Here is a 15,537-nt window from a genome sequence, read left to right on the forward strand (position 1 = left end):
GCCTCAGCTTCCTCAGTGCCAAGTGGGGATAAAAATAACACCTACTCTGCAGAAATGTTGTATCAGATACAATATTGCATATCAAGTGCTTAGCACGGCACCCAGCCCTCCATCCTGAGTGCTCAATAATGTTGGTTGACTATTGTTCAATTAAGGAAGGGGTCAGGGACAGCGCACGGAGTCCCGGACCATTACTGCTGATGAGCCCACAGATATCATCATGGTCTTTGTTACGGTCTGAATGTTCAAGATGCCCAAACTCATATGTCAAAATCCTAATGCCCAAAGTGATGATGGTATTAGGAGATGAGTCTTTAGTACTGAGGGTGAAGCCCTCATAAATGAAATTAGTGCTCTTATGAAAGAGGCCCCCCCAGACTGCCTTCACCCCTTCCAGTGTGTGAGGACACAGGAAGTTGGCCTTCTGCAACCTGGAAGGGGGCCCTCACTGGACCCTAACCATGCTGGCACCCTGATCTTGCACTTTCAGCCTCCAGAACTGTGAGAAATAAATTGCTATCCTTTTTTTTTTTTAATCTTTTTAAAAAGTTTATTATTTTTAGGGAGAGGGGAAGGGAGGGAGAAAGAGAGGGAAAGAAACAATGATGTGACAAACATCAGTTGGTTGCCTCCAGGATGCAGACCCCGGCCAGGGCCCAAACCCACAACCCAGGCATTTGCTCTGACTGAGAATCGAACCCTATGGCTTTATGGTTAATGGGAATACACTCCAACCCACTGAGCTACCCTGGTCAGGGCTAAATTCATGTTCTTTATAAGAGCCACCCAGTCTGTAGTATTTTGTCATAGCAGCTCAAAAGAAGTAAGACAGTTTAGTTCTCTCAAATAAGCAGAGATGTTTTGCTTTATCAGCTTGAATGAAAAATAAGGAAAAAATTTTAAAAATCCTCACCTGAGGATATGTTTTTTATTGATTTTAGAGAGAGAGGGAGAGAGAGAGATGCATGTGAGAGAAACATCAACCGGTTGGCTCTCGAACACACCTGGACCCCAGATCGAACCCTAGGTACGTGCCCTCACTGGGAATTGAACCCACAACCTTTTGGTATACAGGATGACACTCCAACTAACTGATCTATCTGGCCAGGGCAGGAACTATTTTTTAAGATCCAAATAAGTGATTCCAAACTCCTAATATACTACTTACTAGAATATCCTCCATTATTTGTGAAGTATACCTCAATAAAGCTTAAAAGCAATACATTTTCTAAAATTAAGAAAAATGTCCTCCTAATTGTGAATCTAGAGACCCCTGAGTGCTTCCTAGTCATGGTCACATCCCCTCTGAGAATTTACAAATAGGCCAAAAGGGCCATTCTTTGTGTGGCTGCTCCTGAGGAGGGAGTGGTAGCCCAGCAGTACAAGGCCACGTCCACTCAGGAAGCTCCGAGGCCTCTGCCTCCCAGGCCACAGGTGTTTCTCAGGGCTCAGGACTGTCGCGAAGACGCCTTTCTCCTCGGGGGCATGGGTAGGCTAGGGCCAGACTGGGCTCCTATGGCGATGGTGGTTTAGAGATTGAGTTCCTCGAACTTACGTACACACAGGCTGTGCTAATTCTTCCCACAGATCTGGAGAAGAATCTCTAAGGGCCCTTGGCCTCACCTTGAGGCTGGAGGCCGTTTCTCCCTGCAGTTGCAGCAAAGATCAAATGGCGGCCCTGCAATGTGGCGAATCTCCCCTCCACCTCGCCAGGATCAACTCGCCGCTCTCCCCAAACCTCCAAGTCCAGTTCCCCCAACCCCAGAGGAAGTTCTTCCTCTTTTAGTTCCAAGGGCCACCATCATTCCTGCCCTAGATTCCCTTCCCAGCAGGGTCTCCCACTTCCTTCAGGAGAAACCACCATCCTGTTGCCCCAGCATTTAGATGAGAAAACTGAAGCTCAGCACACACAGCTGCTCCCGGGGCTGAGCCCACATTCCTGACACCCAGCTTAGAGAGCTTTTTCCATAACCACAGAGCCCATGTTGGAATGGTGAAGCGGGGGGAATAGGTAGGGGCGAGCAATCAGGAGCAGGTTAGTTAAGCCAGGGCACCTGGAAGCGTTTTGCAGCAGCTGAGTGTGCGACTGGTGGGGGTGCAGGTGACGACGGGGGGAGGCCCACTGGATGCTGGTTTTCATTTTTAGTAGGAACTTCCCTCAAGAGGTGTGCAATTAGGTGCTTAATGAGTCAGAAACACTTTTTTGAGGACTAGAAGGAAATACCCAGTGCCGGTTTATGGGTCTGTAGGGCTGTTTCAAAACCAAAACCAAAACCATGAGGTTTGGGGACTGTGAATTTCGTTCATTGGCATAAGAGCTACCATTAATGTGTAGATGGAATTTGGGGTCCTAACAAGCACACATTAAAATAAATCAACGAATTAGTGCCAGTGTCTGCAACTGCTCTCAGGACAGCTACTTAATGAGGGAGCGGTGGGACCCTAGGGATTTACAGTCAGGTTCTTCTTTTCCCGGTCAGCTGCAGAAATACACAGAAGCAAAAAGTGCAGAGAAACGAGCACAACACTGTCCTGGAAGCCCGCAGGTGAACCAGGAGTGGTCAGAAACCAGAGGCCCCAGCAGCCCTCGCCAGGCAAGGCCTGACCTCTCCGTGCCGGAAAGCAGCAGGCTCTTTCTGTGAGGTACTCTTCCTTGTTGAGACCTGGGGCAGCTTAAGCACTGGACATCAGTGTGCTTGGGTGCTAGTGGGCAAAGGGGAAATTAACTCTACTTTGGGGTACCATGGGGTAGAAGTGTGAGGCATCTCAGCTGCTTGGAGCACTTTATCACAGATCCTTAGAGAAGAAATCTGGCTAAGGGAGCTGTTGCTGTAGGTGGTGGATCTCAGTGTGCAGCCTGGACAGTCACCTTTCAGATGATTCTGATATGCGCTCAAGTTTGAGAAGCTCTGCCCTAGGCATCCTAGGATGATAGTAGATTCACAGCTAAGAGTGTGGACTTTCCATAGGCAGGTCTGTGTCCCGATTCTCGCTTTGCAGTGGGTGGGACTAGGGTGAGGCCAGAGGCGCCTCGGGCACAGATGGTTAGAAGGCTCTGAGTCACTGGGTCTCGAAAGCAGATCGGCACCTGAGGGTGAGGTGCACCCAGGCTCCAGCCACCTTTATTGTCTCACCCTCGAACCAGCCCTGTCTTCCCACTGGGTAGGGAGGGATGCAACCTTGGACTCTAAGGAACTGAGTTCTGGTTCTGTTGGTCAGAGGCGGGGCCTGGCAATATGCATTTTATGAGTTCCCCAATTATTCTGACAGCCAAACATTGGGGGTACTGGCTTAACCGCTCTGAACTTCAGTTTTCTAACCTGTAAAATGGGGTAATACTATCTTCGCCTGAGGGTTGTTGTGCAGACTAAACAAGATGATGCATGTAAAGTGCTTGGCACCCAACTAGCATATAGTGAGTACCAGCAACGGTTGTGAGAGGGACGTTCCTTGGGTTACCGTGTGTGTATGTGTGTGTGGGGGGGGTGGTGATGAAAAGGCTTCCGTTCCTCTCCACACTCAGTGATTGGCCTTTCTCCTGACTGATTTCATTCTGTCGGGGAGGGGCGCCTGTGGTGGCCCCTCCTTTGCCAGGAGTCTGGTTTCTGATTCTGGCCACAGGACTGGGATGGTATGAACACCTTCTAGAAGGGGAGCTTCAGGTTGTCCCACACAGGGACACTGCAGAGGCCTGAGGTGCAGCAGCAGGCTGTCCCCTGAGCCCAGGGAGGAGAGTCGGTATTGCTGTTGACACAGAACATGAATCAAAATGAAAGAAAAGACATTTGTGGAATACCAACTAAGTGCAGCTCTGCTCACACCCTCATTCAGCTCTCCTAACAGCCTGGGAAGTAGGTATTATCATCTTCCAGGTCTTAGAGATGAAGGAACTGAGAAGCAGGCATTCACCTGCTCCAAAGCCCAAGCTCAGTGCCCTACACAGTGGTGTTGATATTGTGCTCGGAGGAACCCAGGCCATTATGTCACTTTGGAGGGCACTCTAGGGGCAAGGAAGAGCCCCCTGGCCCTGCTGGGACCTCCCATTCCCTCTTTAACTATAGCACAGCCTTTAACTGGTCTGGGCCTTCAGATAAGATTCTGCCAGGATTTTCTTGCAAAAGTAAATTTTGAAAAGAATCTCTGTTTGCACCATCCATCTACCCAAAGACTCTCAGTGCCAGTGTCTGCCACAGCCAGTCCTGGACTCAGTGCCACATGATCTCAGCATGAGGTTCTTTGGGCTTCCACTTTAATTGAGGGATTAGCAGGAAAGATATCAGACATCTAAGTGAGTGTGAATTTATATCTTGCATCTTGAATTTACAAAGGAAATTTTAAGAACTGGTTCCACATCTCTTGGACTCCTTGGGCAGATCAGGGATGTATATACAAAACTGGGTTCAAAGTGTGGGGAGAGAAGGTGGTTTGTGAAGAGATCTCCTTGGGGAGACCTGCTGCCATGCCGAATCCCTCGTCCCACCCACGGAGGAAGGCAGCAGGGTTCTCTGCTCCACCTCAAACCTAGAGGGCAAAGCTTCCATGGGGCCACTCGGAGAGGTTACCAAGTGCTTCATTTACAAACCACTACAAAAAATAGTGCCTTCAAACAATAATCATTGATTTGTTCACAGTTTTACAATGTGGGCCAGGCTCAGACAGGACAATTTGTCTCTGCTCCACCTGGTATCAATTCCAAAATGATTCAGTCACCTGGTTGGCAAGCTGGCGCTGGCTGACAGCTGGGAAGGCAGCTGGGATTGTTGGCTGTGGGGCTCGGTGCTTCTCCACCAGGTGGCCTGGGCTTCCGTGCAGCATGGAACTGGCTGCCAGCAGGGGGGACGGGGAAGCTGCCGTTCCTCTTGAAGGACAGGCACAGGACTGGTGCCGAGGCCCTTCTACCACATGCTGTCAGTTAAGCAGTCATAGGCTAGCTCCAATTCAAGGGGGCGGAGTGATAGATTCTGCTTCTTGATAGCCAGGTGGGCTTGCATATAGAGATAGCAAAGGATGATGGTGTCCATCTTTGGAAGGTGTGAAGATTCCTCGGGACCTTTGGATTTGAGAGGGTGTGTGGAACCTGGGGTCTGATTCCTTGTCTGGAGTTTGACAGACAGATATACTGAGTCCAGGCTTTTGAAGTGGAGCCAGGAGCTTGCTGGTGTCTTAGGATCACCCCAGGCGTCATTGGAACAAAGGGAAGCGTGAGTATTTTCCATGGAAAAGAAGTGACCCAAGCAAAGGAGCAAGCCTGTGGGACCTCAGTGAGACACCGGAAGTGAAGATGTCACAAGTGACCATTCAGAATACAGATGTGTCACATGGATCCAGGGAACTATGGGAGAAAGGCCCTAGGTTGGGAGTCTCTGAGCAATCTATAAAACCCACAACAGAAAGTCAGATTTAATTTTCTGCCAGCCCAGATTACTATACAAAGCTCTCCAGCCAAGTAGCATGTGACCGTCCCCTGACCTCATCTTATGCCCTTTCCTCAGCTGCTGATGGTGGAAACAGCCGCTGTGGGATGGGAAGGACAGAATTTGGTAGGAGGAAGAAGGAGAAGCCTTTCCCAGAGGCAGTAGCACCAACTGCAAGCCTTGGCTGTGAGAGGCAGAAGACTTTCCTTTAAATGAAGACTGCAGAGTGGCTAATATAGAACTACCAGATGAGATTGTCCTTCCAACCTAAAGTGACTGCAGGGCTCTCTATCACCTAACACTGTGCATACAAAAATTATGAGGCCCACTGAGTTTTCATTCTGTAGCAGAAGAAAAGCTTTCCCCACTGAATAAAGTTCACAGGGTAGTGGGAGACAAAAAAAAAGTTTATGTAGTAACAAACCATGCTTGTTCATCACACAGATACAATCCATGAATTGTGCCACAGCAAATCCTGGACTCGGGTCCACATTGCTTTCCACACTGGAACACCGCCATGACGCCAGGGCCCAAGGCCTCAGTGTGGAGCAGGTATGGCTCTGAGTGTCGTGCACATTGTTTGTTCCTATGACCTTGCTTTGCTGAGGGGAGATGGGCTCAGCAGAAAGTTCACCCAGACCCCAGGAAGGCTTCAAAGGTGGAAAGGATGTCCATTTCCCTGCAGGGCGTCAGAGCCATCAGATTCTGGACCTACGGGCCTGGCAGTCTCTTCCATCTCTGTCTTGCATCTTGAGCCTGGAAATGACCACACACCTCCCTCACAGATATGTCCTTGGACACCTGCACCCGTGGGCCAACAGCTTACTATTGCCTGGGTTCCTGGGATGCTGTTGATAGCTGTGGTGTTGGGTCAAGTGGCTGGTAGTAAGAAAATTCTGGATACATTGATAAAATACAGCCCAGAATTTCTAGGTCTAGTCATGAGAGCAGAACCTCTTCATGGGGAGAGGGCAGCTGAACCCTGAGTCTCCAAGTTGCAGTGGGAGCCCAGCCTCTGCCGATGAGTCCCTCTTCAGCTCCCCGCCTCCCACTCGCTGCATCCCTCCTGAGGCCCCGTCTCGGGTGGGGCGCACCACCTTTCTGGTTCTCTGGACGGCCGAGGCAAGACGCGCCCACCTAAACAGGCATTATCAATCTTAGGACATACTATCTGCTTTTCTTTCTTTGTTTTCCCTTTAATATATTTTATTGGAATCCTTTTAATAAAACCAAGTACTTGTTTAAGACAAAGTGAAGAAGTGAAAGCTAACTGACATTTGAGCTCCCCGAAATTTCAAGGCAGTTGTTTTCTCCAGTGAGCTGACAGCTGCTCACGCTGGCTAATGCAGGAAGTTCCTAGGATCTGCCCGGCACCAGGTAGAGGGTGTCCTTTGTGTCAGCAGAATCCATAATAGCCCAAGAGAAGGGCCGTGGCTCTTCTTGTCATAGCCTGAAGTGGCAGGAGCCATTATCTAGTCATTCCAGCCGTCACAACAGCACTTTTCCACCAGGAGGAACCTTAGACTTTCAGTCAGTCACCAGTTTAGTGGTGAATCTGGGAAGAGGCACTGCCCCTGGCTGGGCTTCCAGAGCTCATGATTTATTCAAGGATAACACACTGGTCTTCATCTTAAAGCCCCCTGGGGGGCCGCAGCCTCACCATCCCGCCCAACCCACTCACCTGCCTGTGAGAATCGGGCCTCCTGAGCAACTCATGCAAAGAGCCGATCTGCTTTTCATGGAGTCAAACCCTTCGTGAAGTGTTTGAACATTCTTTAGTTTAATTTGTACCAAGCGGGATTTTTGCACACTTTTCAGCAGAGAACATAATCCCTAAGTTCAACCTCTTCTCATTATGTAATGAATATTTGTGGCTTCAGATGTAATAAACTCTATTGTTTTAAAAGAAAAAAAAACTTAGGACATTCAAATAAGCAATGAACACAGAGTTATATAGAAGTAGCAATCTGGTTTACACAACAGGCCTTACTTTGTGACTCTTTCTGGAGGTCCCTCTCTCTGACCCCGGGCCTCCCAAATCCACAAGATGGACCCCACCATGGTCCCCTCTCCAAGGGAAGTCAAAGGTCAAGACAGTTAGGCTCATAGAAAAAAGTGGATTTCTCACTCCTGCCTGCCTAGGGCATTGTTTAATAATTCATTTTCTTAAATAAAAAACTTCTTTTTTCCAGAGGAGATCAGCCCTTGGAATGACTTACTTCAAGGCTGTCGGATTTTGGGATGTCCCTCTCCCTACTCCAGGAGAGTTCTGGGTCAGGGTCAGATTGTATTTCAACACCATAACCCCAAGATTCATATAGCAAAGATTCATAAATCAAACACAACAGTCAAGCTTGGATCCAGATTTTATTTAACTTTTAAGTGGTCAATAAAATGTCCGAGGATTCTTCTACTTGTTACTGCTATTCACCAAATGTTGCCTCTTCATGTCCCAGCCACACTGTGTGCTTTGAAGTTAGGTGTATGCTTGTGTGGTGGTTTTAAAATATCCACATATGTTTTGATGCTCCTCCCTTCAGGAGGTGGAGCTCAGGTTTGCCCGGATGATATGGGCTAGAGTTATTGACTCACAGTGCATAAGAATATTTGGGAAGCAAAGGTGTCTAACTTCTGAGACTGGATCATAAAAGTCAAAAAAGGGTTTTGTGGATTCCTTCTTGCGCTCTCTCTTGACTTGCTCATTCCAGGGGAAGCTGGCTGCCATCTCATGAGAATACTCAAGCAGCACTTTAGAGAGGTCTGTGTGGCAAGGAACCAGTCCTAAACTGCCAGGTGTGTATAGAGAGTGACAACTCCCCCAGCCCCCATCAGACCTCCAGATGCTCATAGTCCTGTGAGACACCCTGGGCAGGCACCACCTAGCGAAGCTGCTCCCAGATTCCTGACCCTGAAAAGCTGTGTGAGACCATAAATGTTTATTGTTTTTGACAACAAACTTTTTTTTAATCTTTACCCAAGGATTTTTTTTATTGTTGATTTGAGAGAGAGAGGAAGGGGGGTGGGGGGGGGAGAGAGAGAGAGAGAGAGAGAAATCAGTGCCTCCCATATGCACCCCAACCAGGGATCAAACCTGCAACCTAGGTTATGTGCCTTGACCAAGGATCGAACCTGCACCCTTTTGGTGTATGGGATGATGCTGCAACTCACTGAGCCACCTGATTGGTACAACAACAAATTTGGGAGCTACTTGTTATACAGCAATAGATAACTAATACGTTCTGTGACTTGCTTTGGCCTGTGCAGCATGGACAATGGTATCATGTGCCAGAACAAGGTACAATCCACGTCTCTCTTTTCCCAGTCAGGTCCCAGATGGTGATGCTTCATCAGCCTGGCCCTAAGTGAGGACCATATGTGGGTCAGGATCCCAGCAGAGGAATGAAGAAATAAGCAAAAGGGGAGTTGAAAAGAGTGTAATGAAGGGACCATCCACAAAGGTGTGGTCAGGCTTAGCAGGAACCAGGAAGGGATGGAGAAACCTCTCAGGCCAGCATTACCAGCTCCATGCCTGGAGGGGCAGGAAAGGGAGTAGTTTCCAGAATCTGGTGAGAGCCGGAAGTGTAGGAAGAGCTACCCAGCAGAGCTGTAGCCTTCTGTAAAAAAATGTAATCGCTGACAACCAACATCTCTGCAAGGAGGGATCTGGGGAAATAAATACCCTAACCTTTCCTCCTGCTGCTACTTCCCATGTCCAACCCATGTAAACACAAGCAATAGTCTTGCTGGTATTTAAGTGATTTTAAAAATGGTATGAAACAGTTCAAATATTTTAGCTCTTTAGAGGTGCAATGTGTAGCTTACTCATTTTGGTGGTTCATTGAGAGGGAATTTTTCTTAAAATAGCTGTGCTTCTGAGGCTGTTCTGAGGTTCTTTGATGGATGAGATGGCCAGCATCTGCTTTAGATATTTTTTCCCAATGAAGTATTTTGTTCCCTCATCCATGGAGCTGTCCAGGTGCCTGCTGGCCCACCCAGGGCCTGCAGCCTGACAGTCCTGCCCATGCAGGTTGTGGCTTCCAGTTTCAGGAGAATATACTTTCCTGAATGGCCTTGGGCTTTCTCTCCCTCTGTAAACACATGTGGTGGCCCAGCAGGAGGATTTGCACAGCTATACCCCTCCCTCCAGAGCTGCTTTAGTGCAGGGGAGGCTTTTAACACCCAGCATCCTAGCCAGAGAAAGAGCCAACTGAATAGGACTGAGCTTACAGGATTAACGACTGTGCGCCAAGTTCTTAGGGTGTGCTCACTCTCCCAGAGAGCCTGTGCCAGGCTGGAGGTTTCAAACCTCTCGCTAGAGCCTTGTTATGCTAGTGAGCTCAGCCCTGCCAAGTGTCAGCCACCCAGGCCTCCTCTCCCTGGCACTTCAGGTAGGCCAAGACCAATCGTGGATGCCAGAGCTTAAAAGGTCCTTCTTGAGAAATGAGTATTGGCTGTTGCCTGATGTGGTGACCTTGAGGTTTGCACCTGGCTAGAACAGTGGGTTCCTCTGCTGGCTGTGCGAAAAGCCTGACTCATAAATATTCACAAAGTAATATGAACTTTTTTTTTTTATTTTTAAACACCTGTCAACCAAAATGTATATAGTGTTCTCTATATGTTAGAAGAATATGTGATGTTCTTTCCCGAGGCATCTGATGTTGGAAAGAAGCAGTTTACTAATCTAGACTCTGGAAGTACTGGCCCAACATCCAATTAAAATAATGATGTGTCTGTGGCGGTGGGAGGCCCGAGGCAGCCAGCCGCCAGGTACTCAAAGAGGAGAAGCGTGCATACAGCCCATCTTCCTGGAGTGCCAGTTTTGTTAGGATTTTTAAGGTTGGGCGGGGGGAGGAGTGTATTTTTATCTATAACACATTATGAAACAAAGTGTAAAATTCACATGGAATTTAAATATAAATTGCAAATCTTTGAAGAAATTTTAGCTTACAGCTGGCCTCTCTGGGCTACAGTCTCTTTTTAGCCACCTCCAGCCGGTAATCACGTGAGAGCGCCTTCATGGCGCGGCTGAGGAAGCACCGGACCTGACAGTGCCTTGCCCGTGGCAGAGCGCACAGATGAGAGGAAGACAAAAATATGACTAGAAGACAACATACCAGGACCGCGCTTTCAGCTGTTTGCATAACTCCCTCCCCCAACTTAGGAGCAGATATCTCAGCGTGCTTTCACTGCAGGTTCATAGAGTCATCCAGGCAAGTGGGTTTAATTAACAGGGTTTCTTTATGAACTATTTAAAGGTAGTAAGGGGTCAGAGCACCAAATTCCAAATATGTAGAGGGTATTTTCCCCCATACCAGTAAATGATTCTCCAACACTGGCTTGGTGCCCCATAATTCAACTCAGTTCTGATACTTTCTATGCAAAGATAGTATCAGATCCCACAAGGTGAAGGTCTCAGTCCTGCAAGACTGTCCCCATCCCCTTTCAGATGCAGTTGGAAGCCTAGGTTGTCACCTGCCCTTCTAACTAACTATAGATGGGACATTCCGATGACCTCCTCCTTGGGTTTGATTAATTTACTAGAGTGGCTCACAGAACTCAGAGAACAATTGTAGTTAGAACAAACAACAAAAGTAGTTTGTTATAAAAAGGATAGAACTCGGGAACAGCCAGATGGAAGAGATGCCGGGTGCAAGGTGTGGGGAAGGGGCGCAGGGCTCCCACCCCGTCCTCGGGCGCAACACCCCCGCCGATTCTCCCCGTGCTTACCAACCCGGGACCTCTTTGAACCTCCTCCTTTTGGGGTTTTCTGGAGGTTCCATTATATAGGCATGATTGATCCAATCACTGGCCATTGGTGATTAATTCAATATCCAGTCCCTCTCCTCTCCCTGGAGATCAGGGGTAGGCTTTCCAACCTTCCAATCACATGATTGGTTTCCCTAGTAATCAGCAACACCCCCAGCCAGTCTTGAGGGGATTTTCAAAAGTCACCTTATTAACATACACTCAGTTGTGATTGAAAGAATCTCGTTACAAATAATAAGACATTCATTTCACCTTTATGACTGAAGTAATTTTGGTAACTGAGGATATGAGACTAAATGCTATAACTAAAGATGCTTCTATTGATCTCAGTGAACTCCAAGGGTTTGGAGAGCTCTTGCCAGAAAAAAAGACCTACTGTATGCCTCTTATTATGAATCACAATATCACAGATAGTCTTCAGTGTCCCTTAATACCCTTTATGTGAGGATGCACATCATAAATTTCTGCTTGATTTTATTTGGTTTTAAAAAAGATTTTATTTACTTTTAGAGAGACAGAGTGGGAGGGAGGGAATGAGGGAGGGAGGGACAGGGGAGAAACATTCATATGGGATAGAAACATCAATTGGTTGCCTCTCGCATGCCCCCAACTGGGGGCCTGGTCCTGCAACCCAGGCATGTGCCCTGACAGAATAGAACTGGTGACCTTTTATTTTACGGGGTGACACTCAACCAACTGAGCCACACTGGTTAGGGCAATTTTTGCTTGATTTCAGATGCCAAAGCTGACACCACAGAAAAATTAGAATTCTTTGTCTTATTGGACAAAGAAAATTATGTAACTTATTTTGTTTCCTTTTATTTCATTGCCAGACATCTTAGAACCAAATATCCTACGTCTTGTAATAGGTTCAGCTCTAAAGCCAGAAAATGCTTGCCCCTTCTTCCTCCTTCAGATGGACTCTGAACTGTTCCATCCCAGAATGTCATCTTTTTCTGTAAACAGCAAACTCAGGAAGCAAACGGGACTCAAATTTTAATGTGAATATTTCTTCAGTCAGCTTTTGAAAGGTCATGGTCAATTTAACAACTGAAATTCAGATACAAGACCAAAAACTATTAACAAAGACTAAAAGACAAGTCAAGCGCTGGAGTAGAACAGATGATGGATATTATTTTTTCAAAAAGGAAAATCTCTGCAAATTCTCATTGTTTTGCTATTATAAATGATGCTGCAGTAAATACCTGTGTGCATAATTCTCTGGCTAGTTCTTTAAGGTATACTTCTGTGGTGGGCTGTTAGACAAACATGAGCAGAGCAAGGACGATGGGCCAGGAACAGAAGGTCACCAGGACAGAAAGCTCCAGGTGCCTAGCAGCGGGCAAAACTGGGGAAACAAGGGTCTCACCTCCAGGGTAACCTTTCCTCCTCTAGCATATCGCTGGCCATGTGTCTCAGACCCTCCCCTGACCTCTTTCCCCTGGCATGTTGCTAGTCAATGCGGTAGACCCACTTGGAGGAGGAACAGGAGCCAAAGAGTGGCGTCATTTGACTCCCATGCAGACCCCTGCATGACCACTCCCTTAAGCATTAACCCTTAGGGATAACACCTAGGCCTCAGCTGTGTTCAGCTCCATCCCCAGAAAAGCAGCAAAGCCAGACAAGTGGCGCCGTGGCTGACATCAGAACCAGCTGCACTGGCTAATGTAATGACCCACTGCCCTGGCACCAACCAATCAGTGGAGACCTTGACTCTGAAAGGACACACTTGGAAAGCTGATGAATATTCTATTGGGATCCTCTTCTGAAACCTCCAGATAAATACCTTCAAGACGGAGGATCCAGTGCGGCCCTCTCTATGCCCTTGCCTTTCCCCACCCCCTTCTCCCAAGGTCTGTTTTCCTTGCCTCTCCCTTTCTCCTGAGCTGCAGGGCCCTTCTTTTGCCTCTGTAACTTGTTCCCTGAGTCCATTTCTTCTAATGCTGTGACTTTCTAAATAAACTTTCTCTTATAATTTGAGTCTTGCCTCTGAATTCTTTCTTAGCCAGAACTCAGGTACCAAGGTTGCTGTACCAAGGTCTGGTCTGACTCCACCAGTTACAACTGGTGCTGTTTTCACTGCCAACACTTCTAGACGTGAAATTATTGTCCATATGGTATAACTATTTTCAAGGACAAATTAATTTGCTATGTCTATTAGGTTCTTTGGGTCACAAGGTAGACAATATAGCATTGTGGCTAAGAGCGGGTTCTGGACTGCCTGGGTTTGAATTCTGGTTTTACTACTGAGTAGAATTAAAAGCCATTTGCCCACCCCACCGCCACCCCCTGGTTCACTTCAGCAGTTCACGGTAATCACAATGGTCTACTTAGCAAAAATGGATAGAAAAGAAAGAATGAGGGAACGTAAAATCTAGAAAGCATAAAACAAAATGAAAGAAGCAGACCAAATAAAAGCATTCTGAAAACAATGTAGATGAGTTAAACCTGCCTTATGAGTAAAAGACAGTGATTCTCAAATTGAATCAGAAGGCACAGGAGAGATTGATTGATTCCTTCAGCTGTTTACTGTGAAATCTGGTCACCACACCCAACCCGCCCCTGCCACTGCTCTTGTCAAGTCAGGTAGATAGTCACTAAATCCCATGGAGTCTTTTCAACCCTTGTCTCTCTTAACCTCTTGGAAATATTGATGCTGTTAGTTACACCTTTCTTCATGACACACGCTCTTTTTCCAGCTTCTATAAAGCTGTATTTTTTTGTTGTTGTTTTCTTCCTAACCTCTGGCTCTTCCTTCTAAATGTCTTTTTCCTTTACCCATCCCTTAAATGTTCATGCTGTTCCCCAGGAGTCTGCCCTAGGTGCTTTCTCTTTTACCTTTACATATTCTTTCTGTAAGATCTCAGTCACTCCCAAAGCTTTGCTTATGATCCCTATGCTGATGGATCCCAAATCTAGAATTCCAGTCCATGTCTCAGGAGAGATCCTGAGCTCCAGATCTGTATCTCCAACTACATATTGGAAACTTCCATTTACAGATTTTGGAAGTAGAAGTCTTAAGCTCAGTATTAACCCACTGAATTCATAATTTCCCCTATTTCTTTATCCTGTTAACTAGTAAATGGCACCACCTCATAACTAAAGTCAGAAACTTAGGATCCAGCTTTGAATCCCCTCTCCCTTATCATCTACATCAAATGAATCAGCCTAAAAAAAAAATTATCCTCTCCTAAATATTTTCCAAGTCCATTTGTTTCTTTGCATCCTCACTGCCAACACCCTCTCTGGCCTACCACCCTTTCTTTCCTGGGCTGTTGAAGAGATTCCTAAATGGCCCCATTACCTTTAGTCATGGTTTGCTATAATCAAATGTCTATTGTGCTCCAAAATGCTTCTTCTGTAGCAAAAAACTTGACCACAACACCACAACACTGGAAGATGCTTAACATCTTCCAGTGTCAAGGGTCCTCATGACCTGCCACTGAATTTTTTGGATGTTGAGTGTGCCTTGCCCTTCTCACCTTTAGGCCTTTGCACATGCTATTCTCTTTCCCTAAAATGTTATTTGCAATTCTTTTTTAGCTTAACTCTTCTCATTCTTCAGGTCTCAGATTAAATGGCACTTTGTCAGGAAAATCTAAAATAGGTTAGGTTCCTACCATGTGCTTCCTTATCACCATACAGTTTCTCTACCACTTATCACAAAAGTGTCAACATTTCTTACTTAGTCATCCTGTTTCCCTTTTGGTTCATGAAGATGGGAACTGTGTCTATCTCTTTCACCACCATGTGCCCCAGCATCTAACACTTGCCCACTAGTCATTAGTTGCTCAATAAATAGTTATTTTTTAAAAGATTCTATTTTTTTATTTTTATAGAGAGGGGAAGAGAAGGAAAAAGAGTGGGTGAGAAACATCAACAATGAGAGAGAAACAGTCAATCAGCTGCCTCTTGCATGGCCCCAACTGGGGACCTGACCCTAAACCCAAGCATGTGTCCCAACAGGGAACCACACTAGTGACCTTCCGCTTCACAGGCTGGCGCTCAATCCACTGAGCCACACAAGCCAGGGCTCAATAAATAGTTATTGAATACACGGACAGATGTACAAGGATGTGTTCCCTTCACATTACTCATAATGGCAAAACACTTGTAAAACACCTAATTTTCTAACATGAGGGGATGAGTTCAATGAAATGTGACCTTTTATATGTTGAATTATCCATGCAATCTAGTCATTAGGAATATCATAATAAAAAAAATATTTAATGACCTATGAAAAGATGTTTCTCATATATTGTCAGGTGAAGACAACAGTATTATATATGGAGATGTACAAGGGGAGGAGCCCTGCCCCCACAAAACGGGATTATCTTCTGGAGGGTGGGCCCCTTGT

The 15,537-nt window shown here is 46.5% G+C and overlaps 1 protein-coding gene across 1 annotated transcript in view; it reads left to right on the forward strand.

Annotated features, from left to right (window-relative positions):
* Positions 1-2,625: 2,625 nt before the first annotated feature.
* ZNF148 (zinc finger protein 148) overlaps positions 2,626-15,537 on the forward strand; it is a 183,336-nt gene continuing 170,424 nt past the window's right edge. Inside the window, exon 1 of the mRNA XM_054575177.1 lies at positions 2,626-2,643. The gene's annotated coding sequence lies outside the window, so the exon portion shown is untranslated. The remainder of the gene's footprint in view (positions 2,644-15,537) is intronic.

The sequence above is a fragment of the Pteronotus mesoamericanus genome, unplaced genomic scaffold, assembly GCF_021234165.1.
Source record: "Pteronotus mesoamericanus isolate MK-2021 breed Mesoamerican mustached bat unplaced genomic scaffold, CSHL_Meso_final contig_27, whole genome shotgun sequence".
NCBI classification, from domain to species: Eukaryota; Metazoa; Chordata; class Mammalia; order Chiroptera; family Mormoopidae; genus Pteronotus; species Pteronotus mesoamericanus.